The sequence below is a fragment of the Humulus lupulus genome, chromosome 1 (assembly GCF_963169125.1).
Source record: "Humulus lupulus chromosome 1, drHumLupu1.1, whole genome shotgun sequence".
NCBI classification, from domain to species: Eukaryota; Viridiplantae; Streptophyta; class Magnoliopsida; order Rosales; family Cannabaceae; genus Humulus; species Humulus lupulus.
This window is the reverse complement of record NC_084793.1, coordinates 134169099-134188152: the sequence shown is the minus strand read 5'-3', so window position 1 is coordinate 134188152 and position 19054 is coordinate 134169099. Positions and strand designations below refer to the sequence as shown.

The 19054-nt window shown below is 38.8% G+C and overlaps 1 non-coding gene across 1 annotated transcript; it reads left to right on the top strand.

The window, feature by feature from the left end:
- The first annotated feature begins 12592 nt into the window (after positions 1 to 12592).
- On the top strand, positions 12593 to 12699 carry LOC133813285 (small nucleolar RNA R71). Its single transcript, XR_009884315.1, has one exon. It is a non-coding gene; the product is annotated as a small nucleolar RNA R71 (small nucleolar RNA).
- Positions 12700 to 19054: the final 6355 nt, after the last annotated feature.

Genomic DNA, 19054 nt, shown 5'->3' with positions numbered 1-19054 from the left:
GCACTTTTATAATGACAATATTAATTACGTTTAAATTGTTTTAGTTATCACAATGCTTTTAAGTTTTAATGTAAATATTTTTAGTGTCTGCACATATTACATTTTAAAAAAATTGTATGTATTTTTTAGTCCTTTTTCACGGTATAAATGGTTCAATTTCCGCAAAATTACTGTTAGTATTTTTGTGTCACTCCAACTTTTACACTGCACACTCTGATTTACACAATCAATACCAACATAATGAACATCGCTTCTTTAATTTCCTGCTCAGTAAAACTCCCCAACAATCTATTATTTTCCTCCAAGGTAATTGTAACGTCCCAAAATTTCCTAATAAGGCTTAGGGCCTTGATTAGGGGGCCAGAATGGAAATATATAAAATTATGTGCTTATTTGTTATATTTAATTGTAATTATGTGGATTATATGATTATATAGTTAGTTGAGCATGTTTAGAAATATTAAAAATGCATGTGGGTCCGCTTCTTATTAGAAGGGCGATTATGATAATTTGGCTTGTTGCGGGCATGATTATATATCTATGTGCACATATGTGACATATGTGAGAGATCACATTATTATGTGGGTTTATTTGGGTTACAAGGCACGAGGTGATCCTAGGGAGCAAGTTAGCGGGAAAGTCACAACAGGACCCAATACCTGACTCGGGGTGAGTCAAGGGGTATTTTGGGTATTAGACATTTAATTGGGTTATCGGGTTATGAAAATGAATAATTGGAGATATATTTGAAGTTAATGAGTTTAGGAGGGAATATTGGGGAATTTGACCATTTTTCCCTCGGGGACGTTTTTGGTACCCTGGGCCTCGGGATTGACTTAAGTCACTTAAGCTTAGGAAACTAAATATAGAAATACAAAAAAACTCTCCCAAACTAACTCTTTCTCTCTCACCTCACTCTCTTCTTCTGTAAGCATCCTTTAGTTAACAATTAAAGAACTAAGGAGGAATTCGGGCTAGAAACACAAGAATTGAAGCCAAAACTTAGGGAGTTAGCTATGTTGCAGCTTGTTGAATTAATCTTCAGTTGAGGTAAACTCTAGACTATGATTTTGACATTGAAATTCTGAGTTTGTTTGGCTGTTTTAGAGTGTTTTTGAACCTTTAAGCTTGAGAATTGGCCTAGTGTTGTGGATGAGGTTTAAGACTGGATTTCTGTTGGGTTTTGTTGTGGGAAGGTGTTAGAACTATTGTGGTAATTGAATTATGTTTTAGGGGTGAATTTGGGTTAGTTTGGATTGAATTTGGCTGCTGAAAAAAGACGAAATTCTAGGTTCGAGGGGCCAAGTCACGGCTATGTTCTTGAGGGGTCGCGACTCAGCCTGAGCCCAGGGCCTTGGGATGGCCTCTGTATTGGGGGGGGGGGGGGGGGGGGAGGGGCGCCGTGAGTCTCAGGAGCAAGTCGCAGCCTGTGTCCCTTGATAGAGGGAGGAGGCTTGCTGATAGGAGGGAGTGCGCCGCAACTCTCAGGGACAGGTTGTAGCCCGCCTGGGCATTTTGGCCTTGGGAAGTTTTCTTTAGAATGGGAAATTTTCCTTGGGGCTCGGGATTGAATCCGCTACCCCGTTTAGTGGAACTCGAGGCCCGGAGGCTAGGATTTGGTCCGGAAGCCTTTATTTGATTGTTGTTGATGGAATCCTATTTTATGGTTGTGACTAGGTTACCGCTAGGGGCTCGGAATTGGGATCGTGCTCGAGGGTCGTTCTTATCTACGCTTTACTCGGACCTGAGGTAAGAAAACTGCACCCAATACGTGTTATATGTGATTAGGGCTTGGTCCGATTGTTATCAATTATTATCACTAGGGCATGGGCCCTGGGGAAATTATATCTAATCTATGGCTTCACACGTTGGTTGATATTTGCTTAAGTGCTTCATGATAGTTGTATGAATTCCGTGTTTAGGGCATGAGGCCCTATTAAATAGGTATGATTAGCATTGTGAAAATGATTATTCGATGGTGTTATGTGATTAACATGCATATGTGCGTATTCTGTTGGGATATGCATATCCATATCTGTTTCTGTATTGAGGAATGTAATCCTGGATCAGGGCTTGACTTATTAGTCAAGGACGGCAATAGCGTGTTGCCCGCTGGTCGAAGGCTTAGGCCTAAACCAGCAATGAACTATTACATTGGTCGATGGTAAACCAAGGGGTTCGGCTAGCTCTATGGCTAGTGATTTAGAGCTAAGGGCGAGGGCCCCAAGTGACTCTATGGTCACATAGCTAGGGCATAGGCCCCAGGGTTAGCTCTAAAGCAAACTGTTTAGGGAAGCGGCCCCAAGTTGGTCCAATGACCACTTGTTTGTAACTGAATGATGGTAACTATAGGTTGATATTGTTAGCCATGTTAGATGGGCATATGGAGGTTTATATTCTCTATTTATGTACATGTTGAGTTTTCTTGCTAAGCCTTGGCTCACGAGTGCTTTGTGGTGCAGGTAAGGGGAAGGGAAAGCTTGACCAACCATGAGTTGGAGAGCTTCGGTGGTGGCGTGTACATATGCGGTTGCTCGACCACCACGGTAGGGAGTATGTCAGAGGAACTAGGGTTGTAGCCCTATTTTCGCTGCTTAGGCCAGCTGAATGTAACTTTTGATGTATATGTATGCATTTTTAAAAGTTTTGTGGTAATATTTTGGGATCCCGTGTCTGTATGAAACTTTTTAAATAAAAGTCAACGATTCGTTTGACCAAATTTTTTTAACCCTAACCCTTGACATTAACCTTAGTTACACATTTTAAACTAAATGATTTGGCTAGTAAGTCTGACACAATTTAAAGTACACAGTGTAATGGCCCTGGATTAGGAGTACGTTACAATAATTCTATCAAGAACCAGAGACTCAAAATCTCTTAGAATCACTTCAATAGGTTTGCTAGATTTAAAGATCTCTTGATAGTAGGAATTATAAGATCTCATTTATATAAGTCTAGATGCATGATTCCTATAAATATATATATCCAAAATAATATACATAGTAGAAAGCATAAAATCATACAAACATGTGAATATTACATAGACATGTAAATACAATAATAAAATCATTAGAGTATTTACAAGATGCGTAGCAGAACAATGACTACACCATTTGGATTCCCTAACCTTTTGTCCTTGTTGAATGCTAGGTATTGCAAGGAATCCAAACCGCTTTGAAACAATACCACAATCTTCCAAGTCTTTGTCTAAAACAACCTAGTGTTTGTATGTTCAAGTCTCAACACATGAGAAGAGAATTTCTAGAGAGAAAACTAAGAGAGAGTGGACGACTAGGTATAGAATACTAGTAGTGAATTTTTACCTTGTCAAATTCATCTAACCTAATGAATTCTATAACATTAGCATATATAAGCAATTAACTAGAATATAAAATAGGCTTTAGTTTACCATTTAATTTTTAATTATTTAATAATTATAATTAATTAAATACTTGTCAAAATTAACCAATTATAATTTTAACCATTATTTAATTCATTTTATTAATATTAATACCAATTTATCAATATTAACAAAATTGTCTCAATTGGCTATAATACTCTCTTTTTGAGACTTTGCAAAAAAAATTTCAAAGTTTCTTCTATTTATTTTCTCACAAAATATCAATAAATAATTTAACATTATTTATTTCCATTGAACTAGTCAATATGATATTTTTATAATTAATTATTCAAGACTACTAGGTTCATTTTGATAAGAGATGACATGAGGGCCATGGATCCATGAACTCAAGCTCCAATAAGTTATCATTGATAACTTCATTTTAGGGTCATTTTAGCATGTGTTTTTGTGGTAATCTTGAGCTTTTATGTGTGTTTTGTACAAGATTACGCTTTTGTTTGTCTTTGTTGTAGGTTGGAGCAATGAATCACGAGAAAATGCTAAAAGAAGCAAAAATGGTGGAAAAACGAGGCTCTTGGCGAGTATTGGACTAAAAATGATACTAAGGATGCTTAAAGGACGGTTTTTGATGAAGACATGAGCTGAAAGATCTAATATGAGCAAAAATTGAATTAAAGTCGCGACTTGGACTTATGAGTCGCGACTCAAGGTGAAGTCAGAGGCACATATGCTTGTTGGAAGGAATTAATGTCACGACTTGGGCTTACAAGTTGCAACTCAAGAGGGAAATACAGGCTCAGCTAAGGGGAAATTCAGACACGGGCAGCGACTTGAAGATCTGAGTCGCGACGTCTGAAAACTTTACATGAGAAGGAAAGGCCCCAAAACAGACACAGGCTACAACCCAGAGAAGGCCAAGTCGCGGCCCGCACACAAAAAAAACACAGATTCTTCTAATTTTTTACTATAAATTGTATTTAGGGTTTAATTACGTCATTAGGCCAGTTTTTAATTACGTTTTTAGAGACTAATTTTGTTTTCTTAGGCTAGTAATTCTACAGTTTTATATTTTGTTTCTTCTTTAAGTTTTATGAATCTTATGTTCTTTAATTATTATTTTATTGATTTAGTCATGTCTGATATGAACTAAACAATTTTTATCTAGGGTTTAATGTAGTCACTTGGATTTCTATCTAATTGAATTATGATGTTCTATTGATTTTTCTTCTCTATTTTAAATGTGTGTTTAATGCTAGTAAATACTTGATCACTATTTGCTTGATTTAATGATTTTGATTCAAAATTCGAAAGATGAGAATTGAATATGCTATCATTATATAGACATAGGTTGCATATTGGATGAAAGTATCTGTATGGCTTGTGTAGTAATTAGGTTTCCATGCTTAATGCCTTCTATATGTTTAAGTTTATCACAGAGATGTTGAAGACTTGCATATAGGCTGAGATCTTATATCTTGAAAAAGAATAGGAATCGATTTATGTTAACCTTCTATTAGAATAGAAAGAAATAAATCTAGAATTGATTAATACAATTAGTAGAATGAAAAATTGATGAAATTAACACCCTAGGTCTTTTTCATAGTGATTTAAATCTTTTATTTAGTTGTTTTTGTTTAAAGTTATTTTCATATTTAAAAATAAAATTCTTAGTTGCCAAATAGAAATTTAAAGAACAATTAACGGTACTTGGAAGATAGTCTTCGAGAGAACGATACTTTACTTATCATATATTACTTGAATCGATTGCGTGCACTTGCGTATATACATATTTTCACGATCAAGTTTTTGGCGTTGTTGCCGAAGATACAAAATTAAGCTCAAAAAGGGTAATCAAAGGATTAAGTAATTTAAGGTTGGCAAGAAAAGTTCAAACGATCCAAGTGATAGCCTAAATCATATTCCTAAGCATACATGATATATTATTTCGCCTCAAATAACAAGTAAGCAAGTTCTAGAATTGTTGAAAATAAATTTCACTTTCCATTCATCATTCCACTAACCAATTTCAACAAACATAATCAATATCAAGAACATAACTTTAACATCATGACAAAATATTCAACAAATGTCATCTAAACTAAAATGTACTAACGGAGTGTTCAATCAAGCACACAGATTTTGTTTTAGATTTCATTTTCTTTGAAATATACTCATAACATTCATTTTATTCTCATCGACAATTGTTGTCAATTTTCATTCATGTTGGTACCAAACTAAACACACTAAAAAAAAACTCTAAACACTAACATAAACAAATCACACAAAATAACACTAACAGAAAAAAAAAAAAGCTCCCTCACAAAAACATAACCTAAACATTGTCCCCAATGTTTAAAAATAATTAAAGAAAATAAAACTTACCTGGTACGAATCACTTCAGAATGGTAGTGGGTCTGGAAATGGATGCCAAGGTGGTGGATAAGGGAAGTACTGGCGGTCCGCCTCTTGGTTCGACCATCGGTAAACCAGCTTGTTCTATCTATCAACTTGAGCTTTATGAAAATCATAAAGCTCGCCCAAATAATTGTGCGTATGCTGGTTCTGTCGAATGATGCAATCTAGTCTGGCCAAGTGTGGATCTGGTGGAGCCTCTAGTGCCAAATATTGAGGGTATTCTTCTCTTCTCTCTTCCTCAGCTGCCTGCACTCCCTCTGTTTGATCATTGGCTGGTATGGGCACCTTAGCTGCTTCTCCCTCCCTTCCAATTCTTACATTCCTGGGTATCGGTGCTAGTGGCTCTAAGGCTGGGGCATTGAATTTATTCACTGTAGCTCGAGAAATAGCCCCCATTGCCTTCCTACAAATATCACTAGGACATTTTGGCACCTCCCAAACTTCACACAGGTTAGTAATCATAGAACCATGCCCCAACCTAGCAGTAGTGGTTAACCTACATAAATCCCTAACGCTCTGGTGAATAACTCGCCCAATGTCAACATAAAGCCCTGTCATAATGGCAAATACCAAAAGACACCTATCAGTATCCACTTCAGACAAGTGGGTGTTTGGCATAAGCCTTGCACTCACAAAAAGATTCCAAACTTTAGCTACGACATTCATTTGGTATCTTCTTAAATGTTTCGGCTGCCCATTCTGTATAACAAAGGAAGCACCAAGAATTCCTAAGGTCTCAGCCACCTCAGTTCAATTTACCTTACTATGATATGCCAATTGATAATACTCATCCCCTTCTAGAGATAACTTAGGTACATTAAATAATGCATCAATATTATCAATGGCACATTCAACTGAAACGCCCCTAACAAACACCTTTTTATTTACAGCCCCAGGAAAATTGGCGTAAAACTCATAAACCAAGGAGCAATTGGCTTTTGGCATCTTATCGTCCACAAACAATTGCCAACCTCGGCGTAAAATTTCATTCCTAATAATGATACGTGTCATTAGGGTATAGTTCTTCTTTAATGTCCATCCCACGCTCTTGAATAACTAGCCGCTGGGATAATCTTTGATAAAGATCATGGGCATCCTTGTTAATGAAGCGCGCAGGATCATATTCTAAAATTGGCAGAGGTGTTGGCGGGTTTGGCTGGGTTTGGGGTGGTTGGGAACGGGATGAGGAAGGGGGACTAGTATTCTTTGAAGATGCTGCCCTAGTGGGTTGTTTCCTTGGTCTCATACCTTCACAATTTTTCAAAAATGGCACACAAAAATTTCTGCAGTACTTCCCCTAAAACACTGAAATTTCCTTACTAAAACCTCCCAAATTTGTTCACCCAATAACACCCAATATACCAACAAATAGTCCAAAAATCCAAGGAAATCTCTTAATATAAATGCAACTCAAGGAAAACTTCAAAAAGAAAAACTTACAAGCCTTGAAAGTTGAAAAATCTGCCACCCTTTAATCCTCCTTCAATTCCTCAATGAGCACCAATAGAACACAAATTAGGGTTACGGAAAAAAAATAATGGAAGAATCAATAAGAAATATGAAGTAGAAATTAGAAAAATAGATGAAGAGAATTTGAAATAGAAGAAAAGAGGAAAATTTTGTAGAGCTTTTTCTTAAAAAAAATTGATTTGGAATGAGAAAATTTGAAAAATGATAGAGGATTTGAGAAAAAACGAGTTTTAAGCCTTTTCCTTCAGTCTGACATAGGTGTGCCGCGACCGAGTCTATTCAAGTCACGACCCGCCTTTAATTTCTTCAGCAGATTCCTTCCCACGAACTGCGACTCAAATCTTCAAGTCGTGACGCGCCCCATATTTAGAACTTCTTTGCTCTCTGTTTCAGCCTAGGGTCGCGACTCATAAGCCCAAGTCGTGACCCGCCCCTACTTTATATATCAAACAGCCCTCTAACTTTGATAATGTCGCGACTTGGCCCCTTAACTAATAAAAAAAAACCCATTTTTTACTATTTTCACGATTTTTACAAACTTTAAACTGAAAAATAAATAAAATGAAAATAACTAAACTTTATAAGTCCAAAATAAAATTAAATAAAATTGTCCACTAATTAAAATTAAAAACAAAAACTAAAATTAAATATAGGAATGCCTCCTATAGCGCTGTTGTTAACGTCATTTAGTTGGACGCTGAACACCCCATTTAAAGGGGTTCCAAAACCATCACTGATTTACACTTTTCCACTGGTCCTTCCAAATAATGCTTTAACCTCTGATCATTTACTTTAAAATGTCATGTTTTCTCGCTATGAATTTGTATTGCTCCATAAGGTAATGATACCACAACTGTAAACGGTCCTGACCATCTAGACTTTAGTTTTCCTAGAAACAGTTTCAATCTAGAATTAAATAACAGAACTTTATTTCCCGGTTCGAAATCCTTTCTGATTATTCATTTATCATGAAAAGCCTTGGACTTTTCTTTATAAATCTTTGCATTTTCATAAGCTTCGTTTCTAAATTCATCAAGCTCATTCAACTCTAGAAGCCTATTCTACCCAGCCATAAAAAAGTTCACATTCAACTTTTTCACTACCCAATAAGCTCGATGCTCAAGTTCGACTAGTAAATGACATGCATTCCCAAACACCAACCGATATGGCGACATACCAATCAGAGTTTTAAAAGCTGCGCGATACGCCCATAGTGAATCATCAAGCTTTTTCGACCAATCTTTCCTTGATGTGTTTATGGTTTTCACTAAAATACTTTTAATTTCTCGGTTTGACACCTCAGCTTGACCATTAGCTAATGGATGATAATAGCTCTTGGAGTATCAAACCGAGTAAAAATATTCTTATGAAGAAATTTAAGTACCTCCTTACCATCACAAGTAGGAGTTGCTACAGCTTTTACCCATTTAGAAACATAATCTACTACCAGGAAAAGTACTTCTTATTATAAGATGATGGGAAAGGTCCAATAAAATCTATGCCCCACACATCAAATAGCTCAACCTCCAGAATTTCAATCATTGGCATTTGATCTCTTCTGAATATATTACCGGTCCTTTGGCAACAATCACAATTCTTAACAAATGCATTAGCATCTTTAAATAACGCAGGCCAATAAAACCCACCTTGCAAAACTTTTGCTGATGTCCTTGTTCCCCCAAAGTGACGACCACAATGTAAACTATGACAATGAGTAAGTATGAAAGTCATTTCTTATTTTGGGACACATCTTCTAATCACTTGGTTAGCACAATGACGAAAAAGAATGGGCTCATCCCAATAATAATGCTTCACTTCCACATAGAACTTTTTTAGTTGTTGCCTTGACATGTCAGGAGGCACAACTTTAGCTACCAAATAGTTAACATAATCTGCAAACCATGGTATTTTCTATTCACATTCAATTTGAAAATAATTGTTCATCCGGAAAATTTTCATCAATTGACTCTTCTTTCGCACTATGCTCTTCTTATTTTTCCAATCTAGATAAATGATCAGCAACTAGATTTTTGTCCCCTTCTTATCACGAATTTCCATATCAAACTCTTGCAATAGTAAAACCCCTCGAATCAGGCAAAGTTTAGCATCCTTTTTAGTCATAAGATACTTAATAGTTGAATGATCTGTGTAAACTATCACCTTATTACCAATTAAATATGGCTTAAACTTGTCAAATGCAAAGACTATTGAAAGTAATTCCTTCTCAATAGTTGCATAATTTAATTGAGCATCATTCAAGGTTCGACTAGCATAATAAATTATTCAAAATACCTTGTCAACTCACTATCCAAGAACCACTCCTACTACATAATCACTAGCATCACACATTAATTCGAAAGGAATTTCCCAATTTGGTGATACGAAAATCAGAGCGGAGACTAATTTTTCCTTCAATGTATTAAACGCCTTTAAACACTCAGAATCAAAATTGAATACCACACCATTCATAAGTAAGGTAGATAAGGGCTTTGAAATTGTTGAAAAATCCTTTATAAACCTCCTATAAAATCCAGCATGGCCCAAGACGCTTCGAACCCCTTTGACAGACACTGGAGGAGGTAAATTTTCAATTGTTGATATCTTGGCCCTATCTACTTCAATTCAATGGTGTGAAATTTTGTGGCCCAAGACTATTCCTTCTGTCACCATGAAGTGACATTTCTCCCAATTTAAAATTAAATTTGACTCCTCACATTTTTTACAAACCCTTTCCAAATTAAGTAAACATCCATCAAAAGAGGGTCCAAAAACTGAAAAGGCATCCATAAAAATTTCAATACCTCTTTCCACCATGTCTGAAAAAATTGACATCATACATCTTTGAAAGGTGGCGGGAGCATTACATAACTTGAATGGCATCCTCCTAAAGGCAAATGTTCCATAAGGGCATGAGAAGGTAGTATTTTCTTGATCCTTCGGTGCTATAGGAATTTGATGATATCCTGAATATCCATCCAAGAAACAGTAATAAGGATGGTCGGCCAATCTATCGAGCATTTAATCGACAAAAGGTAAAGGAAAATGGTCTAACCTGGTGGCTTTATTTAGTTTACGGTAATCAATACAAATTCTCCACCCCGTCCCCGTACGAATTGGAATAAGTTCATTATTATTGTTTTTAACCACCGTCATGCCACCTTTCTTTGGAACTATCTGGAAAGGACTAACCCAAGCTTTGTCAGATATTGGGTAAATTACTCCAGCATCCAACCATTTAAGAATTTCTTTCCTTACCACTTCTTTCATTGAAGGATTTAGCCTCCTTTGAGCATCAATACTAGTCTTAATATCCTCCTCCATTAATATATGGATCATTACTATCGAAGGACTAATAACCTTTATATTTGCCAAAGTCCATCCAATTGCTAATTTGTGAGTCCTTTATACCCTCAGAAGCTTTTCTTCTTCAGTCTTAGATAAAGAAGATGAAATAATAATTGGAAGAGTATCATTCTTACCCAAATAAGCATATTTAAGATGATTAGGTAAGGTTTTTAATTCAAGGGCTGGTGGTTTCTCAATGGATGGAAGAGGTCTCTCAGGCACTTGCCCTAATTCCTCATATTTCTTTTTATATATTTGCCCTGATGAATTCAACCACTTAACATACTCATCGGCTTCAGTACCAACACACTCTTTAGGACATTCTATCAGACTCAACTCCAATGGATCTTTAATCGACTCAACCCATTTACTTGGTTCCTCCAATACACTAACACAAAAGCAACTGTCACTAACTGAAGGATATTTCAAAGCTTTGAAAACATTAAAAATGACTTCATCTCCTTGTACTCTAAGCCTCAACTCTCCTTTCTGAACGTCTATTAGAGCTTGCCCCATGGCTAAGAATGGTCGTCCTAATATAATAGGCACATCCTCATCTTCCTCCATATCTAATACAATAAAGTCCAACGTGAAAATAAACTTATTTACCTTTACTAGAACATCCTCTATAATACCTTAGGGATGTGTTATTGAATGATCAACCAATTGAAGAGAAACAGTAGTCGGTCTAGCCTCCCCCATACCAAGTCTTTTAAATATAGACAGTAGCATTAACTTTATGCTTGCACCTATATCACATAAAGCTCTCTCACAATGAAGGTTTCCAATAGTGAAAGGTATAGTAAAACAGCCCGGATCTCTTAACTTTTGAGGAAGCTTCTTTTGAATAATTATACTACACTCTTCAGTTAATGCAACAGTTTCATAATCCTCCATTTTTCTTTTATTCGACAATATCTCCTTCATAAACTTCACATAACTAGGCATTTGTTCTAGAGCCTCTGCAAATGGGATGTTAATGTGAAGTTTCTTAAATACTTCAAGGAATTTGGAGAATCGTTTGTCAAGATTAGCTTTTCAAAACCGTTGAGGATATGGAATTTTTGGTGTAGGCTCAGATTATTTTGGTTTTTTTTTATTTTTGGAAGGTCTTTAGTAACCTCCTCCTGAATTGGACTAGTAACTTGTTGTTTCTCTATATTCTTCCCTTTCTCTTCCATTGTAGGTCCATCATACTTAGTCCCACTCCTCAAAGTGATAACTTGACATTGTTCTTTAGGATTTACCTCTGTGGGTCTAGGCAAATTTCCTTTCTGTCTATTAGAAACATTTGTTTGTGTCTCCAAACTTCCGATGGAAGACCTTGTGTCTGTCATGAATTGATTTAATTGGTCTGGTTGAATTGTTGGTGAGTTCATTTGAGGATGTGATGGTGGATGAGACGGGCGTGGGTTTGGATCATAATATGGTATAGCATGTAATCCATACGTTGATTGATGAGGGGGTTGTTGAGGTGGGTACTGTGGATAGTGTGGTTGTAACCCTTGGTTATTTTTGCAAGACATATTAGGATGATTTTTCCAAGCAGGTGTATAGGAATTTGAGTAAGTGTTGGGTGCAGGTCTTGAAAAATTACTTATAACCTGTGCCTGTTCCAAGGGCATATTGTTTACATTTGTTGAGCAACTAGTTGTGCTCGGGCATTGTTCATAAGGATGAGGTCCTCCACAAATCTCACAACTCACGACATTTTGTACTTGCATTGCTTGTGTGGCGAGATTAGTTTGCTGCAATTGTTTGGTTAGAGATGCTACTTGAGCAGTCAATAGTGCTATTGGATCAACTTCTAAGACTCCTACTACTTTCTTATTCTCACGCTCAATAGGCAAATTAAAATTATTCATAGTCATCTCTTCCAACAGCTCATACGCTTCATTAGCGTTTTTTCTCATAAACGCTCCTCCCGATGCTGCATCTATAATTGTTCTTGTATTTCCCCCCAAACCATTGTAAAAAGTATGAACTAACAACCACTTCTCTATTCCATGATGTGGGCATCTCCTTTGCAATTCCTTAAATCGTTCTCATGTAGCATACAAAGACACCCCATCCAGTTGATGGAAGTTGTTAATTTCTCCTTTTATTCTAGCTGACTTGGCAGGAGGAAAATATTTACCAAGAAACTTCTGAGCCAAATCTTCCCAAGCAACTATAGAATTGGCTTGTAAAGAATTCAACCAACTCTTAGCTATGTCCCTTAGAGAAAATGGGAATAGTCTCAATTGTACAACATTGTTACTCACCCCATTCATTTTGAATGTTGCACATAACTCCAAAAAGTTTGTGATATGTAGATTTGGATCCTCATTTGGTAACCCTCCAAATTGTACACAATTTTGCACCATCTGAATAATTGAGAGTTTTATCTCAAAATTGTTAGCCTCAACAATTAGAGGACGAATACTTGAATGTATCTCATAACAGTAGTGAGTACATAATTCCTTGATGGTGGATCGACTTTAGCTGCATTACCCATATTTGCATTATTATTAACAACGTTATTTGCGTTCTCAGCCATGGTAAAGTCCAACCTTTTCTTTATCTTTCAATTCTTTCTACACGTTCTCTCAATTTCAAGATCTATTGGTATGATTTCATACTAGATATGAAAATAGGCTGCCCGGTGTATATCTAAATACCGATTGGTAGGCCAATTTCCTCATCCCCCCCCAACTGTGGTGGAGGGTTTGTATTTATAATGCTCTGTTAGCCCAGGGGCTGCGTATGGTGTAACTTATGGTGGAAATATCCCCTTATTCTCGCAGGTAGGTACATTCCTATTTGTTAGGAGGCTTGACTGAGTTTTCATGGTTGTTAGGTGATCTTTGCGGGTGGTTGGATGATTCTCGCGGACTGTTAACGGGGAGTGTAACTGCCTTCAGCCGACCAGGTTCATTTGTCTGTCACATCGACTAGTAGGTTTTCTGGTGGTCCTGCCGAGCAGTAACTATTATATATTATGTGAGTATATGCCGACCAGTCTACCCGGCCTACCGCTATGTGTCTAAAGAATAATGCCACATGTTCAAGATTAGTGCAATGTCAGATATGCCAATTTTTGGGATAACATTTGCCCCTCAAGTTTTCAATGGTGCTAAGCAGCATGGAAACTTTCTTCTGGGGACCATACCGTCCAACCTGGTCAGGGGTATATGCTCCTTGATACATTGCCTCGGTTCTTCTTGACTTTTGATTCGATCTATTTGCTGGTCGGTACACCGTACCGTTTATTATTTTGGTCTGGTCGGTATGACCAAAGGTGTCTATACTGACTAGCACTATTCGGTGCTCTAACCTCATCTTTCCCCTTTTCCTTCTACGCGCAGACTATAGAGGAAGGTGATCATTGGGCAGGTTTGCAAACTCATCACTTAAGGACAGTAATAACATGTATTAAACAAACTACTCATGGTGCTGATGAGGAAGACCCCCATGTGGCACGTCGTGCCACTACCGAGGATGTCCAGGAGGTCCCACCCCCTGAGGAAGAACCGAGCATCTTGGGGAGGAAGGGGAGACCGAAATAGATTATGCCATGAAGATCTAAACCGAGGCTATTCTTAACCCCTCACCGGAGACGGAGGGCCCCCCTATACGTAGCTCCGGCTAGCACCATCTGTAACAAACAACTACAAAACGTCAAAGAGCATTTCAAGCTTGGAGATGTTTCAATCCTCAAACCTACTGCCTCATAGACTGACAAGTACCTCGGAGCCCAATTCTGCGCTTGGAGAAAGTTTCACATTACTACTGGCGCCACTCTTCCACTTCTGCCATACTTCCGAAGTATGGCAGATTATTTTGGTCTTTTCCCCACCTTGTTCAATCCTAAGGGCATCATGTTCCTCTCAGCCCTTTATGTTTTATACAAGTCCTTAAACTGGCCGATGCCGTCTACGCATGAAGTTAATTACCTTTTTGACCTCAAATCCAATCCTCGACAAGGCCATTTGGGGTATTTCTACTTTAGCCATAGAGACTCTAACATTTATTTAGCTAATACCAAAGGTATCTCAACGGTCCCTTATGCTGGCCGACCCCCACCAGGGAGATGGAGAAACGGGCCAGAGAACTAGCTACCATGGACCTTAGCTATAAAGACTTGCAACTGTCAAGCTCTACCCTAATCCCAAGGCCAACGTTAAGGGTGCCACCCCCACCAGGCAGTCGCCTAGGAAGTAGCTGCCCAACACCAAGTCACCTAGTCAGCCACCGCCCAGGAAAAAACCAAAAATGTCATCTATGCCCCTAGTTAGGCCTTGCGTTGCCCACCGGACAAGGAGTTCAGCTGGAGTTGTTATAAGGGAACCTGCCAAACGCAGCACTCCCAAGACTGGTGCTGCTCCCAGCCTGGAAAGGGGAAACAAATTGAAGTTGAGCGCATAGACTCTGACTCATCAGAGAGCGATGAGGATACCACAATTGGGGCCAATGGCTCTTCGGATGGAGCGACAGAGGGTGATCTCACATTGCCTATTTGCACTTATTTATAGTCTGCTTGTTTATTTCTACATATTTTGACCATGCACGTTCTACTTTCCGACATCTTGTTTTTTTTATATAGATATGCCATCCACCTTCTTTAAGAAGTTCGCTCAGAAAAAAGGCTGGCGGTCCCAGCAGCGAGATCCTTTCGGCCAAGTGCCAGAAGACTGGCCCTCCAACTGAGGCTACCGAACAAGTTGAACAGACTCTTGAGAAGACTCCCTCGCACAAATTCAGCAAGAAAAAGGTAACCCCTGTTGAAGGAACTTCCCCCTCCGCACCTGTAAGAGAGTCCCCTGTTCCGAGCAGAGTTTAGGAATGTGCTCCTGAGGACCCTACAGAAAAGGTTAAATATCCTCTGAAGAAGGCCTTGGTAATCCACCAGGGGCATGTAAAAAGGGTGTCTGCCTCCCAGAGCAACTTTTTGGCTACCTTGGGCACCATATCTCTGGAGAATATCAACAATGGTTGGATGTTTTTAGGGTAAGTGTTCCATCTGCCTGGTATTGTTATTACTTTCGTTAAGTCCTCTAACTTCCTTATTTTAATGTTGCAAGGCATCTTGGCACTTAGCTATGCTCACCACCAAGTTAAGGTGGTGAAAAAGAAGGTGAGTGGCTTACTAAGGGACTTTGAGGAGAATGCTTTCTTAAAAGCCCAAGTTACTTGGCTGACCGAGTAGGTTCAGGAGTTGCAGTGGACATCAAAGCAGGTTACCAAGGATAACAAGGGTCTCCAAGCTGCTGCTGAACAAAGGAACTTGGACATCAATCAGCTGGAGAGGAGGGTGAAAGATCTGAAGGACATTGCCATGAGAATGTTACTGAAGGGAGAGCCATCCAAGAAGAGAGGGACAAACTGGCAAAGGCCCTCGATGAAGAGAAAAGTAGAAGGGCTGCTGATGTTGTGGCCTATTAGGCTTTTGGCATGAGTACCTTCTATGACTTATGGGTGCACAATAAGGGGGTCGACTACAACTATTTGGGGGAGGCTTTTGATGAGCTTATGCAGTATTGTTCTAAGCGAGAACAAGTCAAGGCCCAGACTGTGTCTACCGAACAGATTTCAGTTGTTCGAGACCTAGCTTTCTCTGTCGCCGAACAAGATAACACACCTGATCCCAAGGATTCTGCTCTACCCTCTGGTCCAAATGCTTCAGCTGACACCTCTGTCCCTCAAGACCAGCTTCAAGACTTGCCTACCATCCAGCCTCAAGAACAACCAACCGACCAGCCTCAAGACCATTGAAGCACTTTACCTTTTTAGCCTTTCTTTTATTTTTGCAAAGAAATAAAATGGTTGAGTCGAGCAACCTTTAATCTTCAGCACTCTTTTATTTTGGTAAAGACAGCATGGTTGAACCAAGCAACCTTTAATATCGAGCAATCTTAACACTTATCTATGAAACGCTTCTCGATTTGACTATATATCTGCTCATACCTTATTTTATATTATTGCTCGGTATACTATTTTTGGAGGTGTGCAGCTCTGTAAATCGGAGCTGTTCAAGTTTTTCGAATGAGTTGTAAACAAAAAATTTTCAACCCTATCTACAAATTTTTCTTATGGGTCTTTTTGTTGCTCGGTACATACCGAGCAACGCGCAAGCACTTTAACATTAATAAAATTAACATTTCTAAGTCCTTTTAATTACGCATTTTTCCTCTGTTTGTCCATGTATGAATATGGTGCCCCCCAAGTGACGGAGCATGATTCATAACTCATGGGTTATCTTTTTGGTCACTTGCTAATTAACCAGAGTTGCTCGTAATAACCTGTTCGAGACCAATTGGGTTTGCCAAAACCTACGAAGGTTTCATACACTGCTGACAATCTGTGATATATGCACTAGTTGACAAGATAATCATTATAAAGTAAGGCTTGTAAAAATGGACAAAAATCGTGTCTTATTGATTAAAAATTAATCATACAAGTTGCGTCACTACAATCGAAGCTTACATTCATAAATACTAATTATTACGATAAATGGGAAATTCGTGCATGTTCATAATTACCATAGCTAATTTGGTCTGGTTGGTGGTAAGGGGAGTTCGTTCCTGTACCGGCCAGTCAACAATTGCTTAAAAGTGATGTTTATTGGTAGTACTTCCTCAGGTGTTCCCCATTCCAGTAATGGGGGACAAGAACTAACAGGAGATCTTCATCGTACCGTGCTAGCTTGTACGTGTCGAGCGGTACTACCTCTGCAACTTGGTAAGGACCCTCCAGCTTGGACCTAGCACTCTTGCCGAGGCATCTCGAGTTTCTTGGAATACTCTTCAATGGACTAAATGACCCACGTCGAACTTTTGTTCCTTAACTTTGGAATTGAACTAGTGGGCAACTCTTTGCTGATGGGTAGCTAGGCGTATGCTGGATTTTTTCGCGTCTTTCTTCAATTTGGTCTAAGGATTCGGCTAACAGCTAGTGGTTATGATCCTGATTGTATGCCACACGCCGGTGAGATGGGGGAGTCACCTCAACTAGCAGCATTGCTTCATACCCATGTGAGTGCAAAGGGGGTATCACTAGTGGCTGTTCGCTCGGTAGTCCTGTATGACCAGAATACTTCAGGCAATCTATCAGGCTAGTTTCATTTAGCCTCTTCTAGACGCTTCTTCAGAGTGTCTTTGAGAGTTTTTTTAACTGCTTCTACCTGCCCATTTTCTTGAGGGTGTGAGATTGCTAAAACGCTTTTTGTGATGCCATGCTTGGCACAAAAATCAGTGAATAGTTGGCTGTCAAACTGGGTGCCATTGTAGGACACTACTTTTTGGGATAGACCAAATCTAAAGATTATATTTTTCACCAAACATTCCAGTACTTTTTTGGAAGTGATGGTTGCCAGTGGCTTGGCTTCCATCCACTTGGTGAAGTAATCAACTGCCACCACTGCATACTGTACTCCCCCCTTTCCCTTTGGTAACCAACCAATAAGGTCAATTCCCTAAATGGCCAAGGGCCATGGACTTTGCATTTGAGTAAGCTCGTTTGGGGCTGCTCAGGGTATCTTGGCAAACCTCTGACACTTGTCACTTCTTCGAACATATGCAAAGGCATCTTCATTCATAGTGGGCCAGAAGTAGCCTTGCCTTAGAATCTTTTAAGATAGACTTTGCCCCCTAGTGTGATTCCCGCAGAAACCTTCATGTACCTCCTTCAGCAGCCATCCTGATTTTGTTTGATTGACACATCTTAGCAATGGCATGGAAAATCTCCTTCTGTACATAACCCCGTCCAGGATTAGGAACCGGACAACTTTTCGCATCAGTTTCATAGACTCATTACATGTTCTAGGCAGGGTTCTGTGTCTAGATAGGCTGCAATTGGGGTCATCCAAGATGGAGTGTTGTCTATCAGAAGGAATGGTTCTAGCAGGTTGATACTAGGTTCGGCCATGTACTCAATAAGAACAAGGTTGGCCTTGTCCACCACAGCGCTGCTGGCCAGTGCATCTATTGTGGTATTTTGTTCTCTTGGTATTTGTTGGATGGTGATTTCTTGCACTGAGCAATCATGTCCTTGATTTTACTAAGATAGGCCTTCATTTTTTCTCCCCGAGCAGTGTACTTATTGAGGACTTGATTGACAACAAGATGCGAATCACTGTATCTATCCAAGAACTTGACCTTTACTTCTTTTGCTAAATCTAGGCCCGCGATTAATGTTTCGTACTCCACTTTGTTATTAGATGCGTTAAAACAAAACAGAGTGCACAATGGATGTGCTACTCTTCAGGCGTTATTAGTGTAAGACCGACCCCAAACAGTTGTTTGGTAGATGAGCCTTTGACATGTAGCTTCAGACTTGTGCTTCATTCTCGGAATGGATAGTACTAGACTCTAGTTGTTTGGTGTTCTGCTCAGCACCTATACTGGGCGATGGTCCAGATTCTGATGGCTGCTCGGCCATTTTCTCGTCTGTTTCTGCTACCCTTGTACACTCAGTAACCAAGTC